This window comes from Oncorhynchus clarkii, chromosome 29 (genome assembly GCF_045791955.1).
Source record: "Oncorhynchus clarkii lewisi isolate Uvic-CL-2024 chromosome 29, UVic_Ocla_1.0, whole genome shotgun sequence".
Taxonomy (NCBI): domain Eukaryota; kingdom Metazoa; phylum Chordata; class Actinopteri; order Salmoniformes; family Salmonidae; genus Oncorhynchus; species Oncorhynchus clarkii.
In genome coordinates this window covers 23,780,114-23,789,246 of record NC_092175.1, presented here as the reverse complement: position 1 = coordinate 23,789,246, position 9,133 = coordinate 23,780,114, and the positions used below count along the sequence as shown (strand labels likewise).

Genomic DNA, 9,133 nt, shown 5'->3' with positions numbered 1-9,133 from the left:
TTGTGACAAGTAACATGCATGGTAGATATATTAAACTAAAACCAGTCAGACCTATGTGTAGCCTAATTATGGGTCTAATGTGTAATCACAAGGTAAGTAAATTGTCATGTTATTTATCTTGGCTTCCTGATCAAGAGTCCAGAAGGCTTTGCCCTGGTCAAATGAGATTGATCAAAAAAACAGATGGACAAGGGAATCACGACACGACATCCCACCCTAGCAACCGCCATGTCTCCACGGCAACATCCTCCCCTGTCCTCTTCGGTGGCATCAATAGTATTAAAAGCATAATGGTCACTTGCACAGTAGCATGTTTTCGATTAGATGACCAACTCGTACGAAGATGGTTGGGGTACACACTGTATTGATCGGTGGGGGGGGGGGGCATCATTTCGGCTGTAGCCTAGTCTATAGTGAGATTAGCACGGGTGGGGTAGGCTACACAGTGACAGCGCACACACCCATAGATGTGGGTGGTTATTAGGCGCAAATTAGGAAGGAGCAGGACTCGAGAAAATCTCGGTTGCAATTCCATTAGGACAAATTACTTAATTGCTCTCGAGAATAAACGGAGTATACCACGCGCGAACCAATTCTGGCTCCCGCTCCCTGGACAACCTCATTTCCAGACTCGCGCCATCCGTCCTCTTCGAATACCTGCACAGCAGCCCGTTACCGTTCGTTCGGATGGATCCCGCTGTTCTCATCTTCCTGCTGTATATGATGATCGCTCATGAGCTGGTCTGCGGCTGGTTGCAGTACCGGAGGCAAGCTGCCAAGCCCCGCAAACGAGCCGGGCCGATGTGGAGTACCAGGTAAGGGCTATGTGAATGCTATTATGGGATGAATAACAAAATGCATCCATGGTAGTAGACTAAGGCTATTATAATTAACTTTTTTGTGTGTTTGAATAACTAATATTCATCATTACAGGCTATTATGCAGTTATTACAATACAGCATGACAAATACATTATTCATTCAACTGTTACTCCCTCCTCTCTACCCCTCAGTGCCCGAGTTTGCCCTAGCAGCTGGCGGGTCAGTAGCCAGCCTTGCAGGACAGAGAGAGGACGAGACTGGAGGAGGGCTGCTGGGAAAAGTGGGCGACGAATTGTCAGAAAGGCCTGAGCTGGAGAGAGCATCTGTTGAGCAGAATTCCAGACAATTCCACAACCCCAGAGTGGATTGTTGGACTGAAAGACCTCTTCTTGTCTTGAACTTGGAACTTTGACAGGTTTGAAGAGCTTGATCTGCTGCAGCATCTCTTTGCTGTGATTGAGCAGCACATTGCCCATGGGGATTTGGTCAACACAGCTACGAGTCTAAACTCCGGAGAGCAGTACAACATGAGGAAATGTCTGTGGATGTGTGGGAATTTTGTCTATTTATTTGTTAATCTATATGGTCATAGTCCTATGTTATCATGTTATTTGGTGATGTTTGTATTCCAAATCAGCTGTTAGCCTCCCTTCAGGATCTGTCTTTTAGACCACACTTCCAAAAGAATGCTATATATTCCATCAGATCCATCCAGGAAGTTTAAGTGTCCTTTTCATTTAGACACTTAATTCTTTCTCAAAGAGAAAAATACATGTTTGTCATGTTTCCCACCAATGTAGAGACCACCAGGTGTGTTTACTGTGGATGTGGCTCTAATAACGTTTGTATTAACACACACTTCTGAAATGAACCGTTGAAAGACTGTCTGTGATGGAGCAGCCAGTATACTGAACAAAATAATAATGCAACATGCAACAATTTCCGAGACTTTACTGAGTTGCACTTCATTTAAGGAAATCAGCCTATTGAAATAAATTAATTAGGCCCTAGTCTATAGATTTGACTGGGAATACAGATATGCATATTTTGGTCACAGATACCTTTTTTTTAAAAGGTAGGGGTGTGAATCAGAAAACCAGTCAGTATCTGGTGTGACCACCATTTGCCTCATGCAGCGTGACACATCTCCTTCTCATTGAGTTGATTGTGGCCTGTGGAATGTTGTCCCTCTCCTATTCAATGGCTGTGCGAAGTTGCTGGATATTGGTGGGAACAGGAACACGCTATTGTACATCCGGAGCATCCCAAACATGCTCAATTGGTGACATGTCTGGTGAGTATGCAGGCCATAGAAGAACTGGGACATTTTCAGCTTCCAGGAATTGTGTACAGATTCTTGTGACATGGTGCTATGCATTATCATGCTGAAACATGAGGTGATGGAGGCAGATGAATGGCACAACAATGGGCTTCAGGATCTCTATGGTATCTCTGTGCATTCAAATTACCATCGATAAAATGCAATTTTTTTGTTTTCCATAGCTTATCCCTGCCCATACCATAACCCCATCACCACCATGGGGCACTCACTGTTCACAACATTGACATCAGCAAACCGCTCACCCACATGATGCCATACACGTGGTCTGCGATTGAGGCCAGTTGGACGTACTGCCAAACTCTCTAAAATGATATTGGAAGCCATATATGGTATAGAAATGAACATGACATTTTCTGGCAACAGCTCTGTTGGACACTCATGCAGTTAGCATGCCAATTGCGCTATCCCTAAAAACTTGAGACATCTGTGGCATTGTGTTGTGTGACAAAACTGCACATTTTAAAGTAGCCCATTATTGTCCACAGCACAAGGTGCACCTGTGTAATGATAATGCTGTTTAATTAGCTTCTTGATATGCCTCACCTGTCAGGTGGATGGATTATCTGGCCAAATGAGAAATATTCACTAGCAGGGATTTAAACACATTTGTGCACAACATTTGAAAGAAAAAATAATAATTGTGTATGGAACATTTCTGGGATAATTTATTTCAGCTCATGAAACATGGCACCAACACTTTACATGTTGCGTTAATATTTTTGTTCAGTATATATCAAATATGTTGTGTTATAGCACAATATTGGACTGTTGTATCGAATACAAAAGAATAAGAGACTTGATCGGAGATAATGTTACATGTCAATTTTGGTAATGGCCTGCAAAACATAGCATTCCCTTTGAAACAATTAGAACTTTATTTGCATCTTTTTCTTATAAAATTGGAGGAAGGATTCAGTGGCTTCATACCTACTTTTCAAAAGATGACTCATACAGTTTAGGCTTACATAGCACCTCTCCCAATCTCAGTATATTATCTGATTATACACGAGAGAGACACCCGATCTCTCCCTCCTGTAGTCGTTGACTTTGTCAGCAGACGTTGAGCATTGTGCCACATCAGACTCAGAAATACCCACCCCTTCTGTCTTGTGGCCAGTCCCCCAATGTCAGATCAGTAGTCCGTGTCATTAGAAGACCGTGTCAGTCTCAGGAAAGCCAGCCTAGTGGAAAGTAGGTGCGTTTCATAAGGAGCCGTCCTCCGTACTGGCCTGTAATGTGTGCTCTTGTGCACTGAGCTGCTTACAATGCATGGATCACTAAACAGCACTAGTCCTCTCTCAGCAGATGGCCCGCCTGCGATAGCACAGGTGGGTGCTCATGTTTTATTTTTCATGGGAAGGAAGCATTTGGCTGCCGCAGTCTTCCTGGTTCAAAGGTCCATGCTTGTCGAAATCTGGTTGTATTTTTGTAAGAGGGTTTTGTGTTCATTTAGGGGTTAACATGTGTAGGATGTCAACAAATGAAACAGAATTTGAAATTGTTGTTGGTGTTTGCATATAGGATCACATTGTGAATTTGAGTTGGTCGGTGCTTTTGCTTCTCTTCAGTTTATTTTTTCACAGATGTGGACCTGTGAAATACTAAAGGATGTTGTCAACTCAAAGTTAAATGTACATCATAAGACTTACATAGTTGACAACTAGTCAAAGCCGGATGTAGATTACGGAAACCCTTTTAGAAACAAGTTTTTAAGGTGTTTTAATGTTAATTCAAATGTTTGTGTAATTAGTTATACGGTAAAACAATGAACTTCAAAGCAGTTTAACTAGTTGATTGATAGCTCAGCTGTCAGTGATGAGAGGACATGTGAGCCTCTCTTCCATGTCACAACAAGCTAATTTCCATAACCTGTGTAAAAACTCTAAATGGGTTTAGACGTCTCAATCGACTTGGATGATGAGGCTGACAGGAAGAGAGATCAGAGCCCTGCTTCAGTAGAATCAACTCTCCTCACGTCACCCATAAAACAGCAAGTGAAGAAGTTGGAAGTTTGGATGATGTAAAAGAAAGTGAAACGCCTCGCCCACTGGGCACACACTGGTTAAATCAACGTTGTTTCCACGTCATTTCATTGAACCAATGTGGACTGGCTGTTGAACTGATGTCTGTGCCCAGTGGGAGGACATGCTTTACATTAATTTAATGTGTGCACAACCAGCTAAACTTACCAGGTGTCAGGTAGAGCAAATTGTTCAATATAAACAAAATAAAAACTCACAAATACCGTTGTGTGCTCACAAATGATACATTTTGTTAAAGAGGTTTTTTTGATGAAGACCAATTGACAAAAGATTATTGTCCTAGAAAAACATGATATTTGGGAGAATACAACAGTGTGCAGGTTTATTTTGTATGCCTTTTCTTTCTGCACTGAATGTCTACACAGTAACGGAGAACTGTAAATTATATAGTAATTTGGTGTTTTATCATCAGTAAAATACTCTGCAGCATACTGTAAATGATGGTGCATTGTGGGAAATATGGGCAGGGAAAGAATTGCTGTATTACGAATGGTACTGTAATTCCATCTGACAGAATACAGTACCGTACCATACCTTTTAGAGCGCCAAAAACCTCTTGACCACTAGAATCCTGTAACAGTTTAACTCCTATGTGGTTACAATGCCCCATCAATTTGTATTGGGTACAGATCGGAGTGGCAGCAATGGAACATGAATAACAATACAAAATATGGTTTTGTGCAACACCTGATGACACCGTCTGATGAAACAACCATGAGGAATTACCTGCTGAACTATGTGTCACTATACAGCAAGTGTTCTCAAGTATCTGTTTCTCTGTCATTTTAACCCCCTTAGACTCTAAGCCATGGCATCTGTGTCAGTCAGCTCTCATCTAAACAAGGCCATCTATCAGCACTACCTGTCCCTCCCTCAGGGGACCTGTGCCACGTTATCTACATCTGGATCGATGGCTCCGGGGAGGGGCTGAGGAACAAGACTCGTAACCTGGACAAAGAGCGCTGGGAATAGAAGGTAACTTACCAGACCACTGTGCCTGTGTCAACAGGTTTAACTGTGTGGCCAAAACTTCCCACTCAGCAAAACATGTTTTTTTCCTTTGTACCTCTGCAGGAAGGTAAAAATAAGTTCTGACTTTGACTTGTAGTGTTTACCTGACAAAAAAGCATACTTGTCCAGAGGTGACATGTATAATAAAGTTTTGCTTGCTTCATCAAGCCCAAAGCATTAGGCCCATCTCTCAGAACATTTTATCTCTAGTACAGTGATGTTAATGCTGGAATTGATATTGGCAGAACTTTGATGGCTCCAGCCCCTACCAGGTCCAGGGATCCAACAGTGACAAGTACCTGATCCCAGTGGCTATGTTCCCCCTCAGGAGACTGAAAAGATTTGGCATGGGTCCTCAGATCCTCAGGTTCTACAGATGCACCATCGAGAGCATCCTGACGGGTTGCATCACTGCCTGGTACGGCAACTGCTCGGCCTCCGACTGCAAGGCACTACAGAGGGTAGTGTGAACAGCCCAGTACATCACTGGGCCAAGCTTCCTGCCATCCAGGACCTCTATACCAGACGGTGTCAGAGGAAGGCCCTAAAATTTGTCAAAGACTCCAGCCACCCTAGTCATAGACTGTGCTCTCTGCTACTGCACGGCAAGCGGTACCGGACCGAACAGCTTCTACTCTGAGCCATAAGACTCTTTAACATCTAGTCAAATGGCTACCCAGACTATTTGCAGTGCCCTCTCACCCCCTCTTTACACCACTGCTACGCTCTGTTGTCATCTATGCATTGTCCCTTCAATAACTCTACCTACATGTACATACTACCTCAAATAACCAATGTCCCCGCGCATTGACTCTGTATCGGTACCCCCCTGTATATAGTCACGCTTTTGTTATTTCGCTGCTGCTCTTTAATTACTTGTTACTTTTATCTCTTATTCTTATCTGTATTTTTTTTAAACTGCATTGTTGGTTAGGCGCTCGTAAGTAAGCAAGCATTTCACTGCGCATGTGACTAATAAAATTTGATTTGATGTTCCGGGACCATTTCACCCTGTCACCCAACAAACTGGTACTGTGTGAGGTCCTTAAGTACAACCACTTGCCTGCAGGTACTTGTAAAAAAAAATAATTACTGCAAGAGATCACTTTTCTACATCAGTTGACAGAGACCAACTGGTTTTGGTCAAGATAAACAGCAGCCTGTAGGCTTTGACTGTCTAATATTTCCCTGTCAATCAAACTAACCCTACAGTATGCCTATTCTCTCCTATACAGAGTGTAACATACTTTCAGGCTGTAAGAAGGTGAAGGACTATACCCCCTAGTTTTGAATGGAGCAGGAGTACACTCTACTAGGGATGGATGGTCACCCTTATGGCTGGCCCCAAAATGGATTCCCAGGTCCCCAAGGTGACTGACTCTATTGTATTATACCATGTGTCCTTGTTCATTTCATAATTTAAATGGTCTTGTGCACTCGGAAAAGCACTACATGTATTAAATCTACCTCAATCTATATGTCCATATACAATCTTAATGTTATTAAATAGGCCTTTGAATTTGGTTCCATTTAACTCTCTCTTTCTCCTTCAGGTCCACACTACTGTGGGGTTGGTGCAGACAATATCTATGTCAGGGATACTGTGGAGTGTCACTACAAGGCATGTCTCTATTCTGGGCTCAGAATCTCTGGCACCAATGTTGAGGTCATGCCGACTCAGTAAACTTAGACTTTTTTTTCTCCAATGCTGTATAACAAGTCTTTTAGGATGGTTTTAAAGGGGAACTGGAACGGCGCGGGCTGCCACACCGAAGTTAGCACCAAGGAGATAAGTGAAGAAGGGTGGCTGCAGTGAGTATTACTGTAAAAACATTATTGCACTGTCAGGTTCTGTAAGGCTGTATAACTATGAGATTTGGTTCAATACCTAACCCCTCCCCTCTTCAAACAGACATATTGAGCAGGCCATTGAGAAGCTGAGCAAGCAACACGCCGAGCACATCCGTGTGTATGACCCTTGCGGAGGCCAGGACAACATCAGATGCCTCACAGGATTCCATGAAACCTCCATCACCCGCGACTTCTATGCCAGGGTGGCCAACCGCGGGGCCAGCATCTGGATCCCACGCTAGGTGGGCCAGGAGGAGAAGGGCTACATTGAAGACTGTCGGCCCTCCGCCAGCTGTCACCCTTATGCCATGATGGCATCACAAGCACCTGCCTGCTCGGGTGGAGGAGGAAGAGGAGAGTACATGAGAGAGTGACCAGACTCATACAGTATGGTACTGTAGCTGCTGGTTCGGGGAAACCGGCCCGTTGCAGGATTGTAGGAGAGAACTATATTGTAGCCAAAGCAATCTGTAGTGATGTTTTTTGTTTTGCTGACTTTGAATAATCATTACTTGAAGGTAGGTTGAATGTTTATGGTCAATTATAGTTTGACATCTTTCAGATTACAGCTGGTCCAATTGGCATATTATTCAGTTTGTCTGAAATTGAGATTAAATAAAGAGGTGCAGAATTGAATGAGCCGCATGTTCTTTAAAATGACCACTAGGTGGAATCATGATGCAAGTTTTGATTGTCACCCCTCATACTGGACGTGAATGACAATAAAATGAATAGCACGATAAACTCACATTAACCTTTGATTATAAACTATTTGAATATATTGACAACACATGACAACCAGTCAAATTAGACTGTAAATGCATTGAATCAGGTTAGCTTATTTATTACCAACATGTCAGCTGTGGTTAAAACAACACGCACATCACGTCAAGCCATACTGCATCTCACCCATTGACAAAACTTGAATGGTGATGGAATGGTATTACTTTAGTTTGGCATCATGAATTTCTCATCATCAGGAGTTGAAGTGGGAATTTGGAGGTGGAGGAGCCCTGCTCACTGTCATCTGCCATGTCTCTCCACACTTTCCTATCGTCTTATGTTCACACTCTGGCTCAACAGTAACCCTAGCCATAACCCTAGCTTCATGTTCGCACCCTGGCTTAACCCCAACCCTAACCATAACCCTATCTTCATGTTCGCACCCTGGCTCAACCCTAGCCATAACCCTAGCTTCATGTTCGCACCCTGGCTCAACCCTAACCCTAGCCCTAACCCTAGCCCTAACCCTAGCTTCATGTTCGCACCCTGGCTCAACCCTAGTCCTAACCATAACCCTAGCTTCATGTTCGCACCCTGGCTCAACCCTAACCCTAACCCTAGCCCTAACCCTAGCCCTAGCCCTAACCCCAGCCCTAACCCAAGCTTCATGTCTACACCCTGGCTCAACGCTAACCCTAGTCCTAACCATAACCCTAGTCCTAACCCTAACCCTAGCTTCATGTTCGCACCCTGGCTTAACCCTAACCATAACCCTAGCTTCATGTCTGCACCCTGGCTCAACCCTAACCCTAGTCCTAACCATAACCCTAGCTTCATGTTCGCACCCTGGCTTAACCCTAACCCTAGTCCTAACCATAACCCTAGCTTCATGTCTGCACCCTGGCTCAACCCTAACCCTATCCCTAACCCTAGCCCTAACCCTATCCCTAACCCAAGCTTCATGTCTACACCCTGGCTCAACCCTAACCCTAACCCTAGCTTCATGTCTGCACCCTGGCTCAGCCCTAACCCCAGCCCTAACCCAAGCTTCATGTCTACACCCTGGCTCAACGCTAACCCTAGTCCTAACCATAACCCTAGTCCTAACCCTAACCCTAGCTTCATGTTCGCACCCTGGCTTAACCCTAACCATAACCCTAGCTTCATGCCTGCACCCTGGCTCAACCCTAACCCTAGTCCTAACCATAACCCTAGCTTCATGTCTGCACCCTGGCTCAACCCTAACCCTAGTCCTAACCATAACCCTAGCTTCATGTTCGCACCCTGGCTTAACCCTAACCCTAGTCCTAACCATAACCCTAGCTTCATGTCTGCACCCTGGC

At 44.1% G+C, this 9,133-nt stretch overlaps 1 pseudogene; it reads left to right on the top strand.

Annotated features, from left to right (window-relative positions):
- The first annotated feature begins 5,013 nt into the window (after positions 1-5,013).
- LOC139388174 (glutamine synthetase-like) lies at positions 5,014-7,433 on the top strand (annotated as a pseudogene).
- The last annotated feature ends 1,700 nt before the right edge of the window (positions 7,434-9,133 follow it).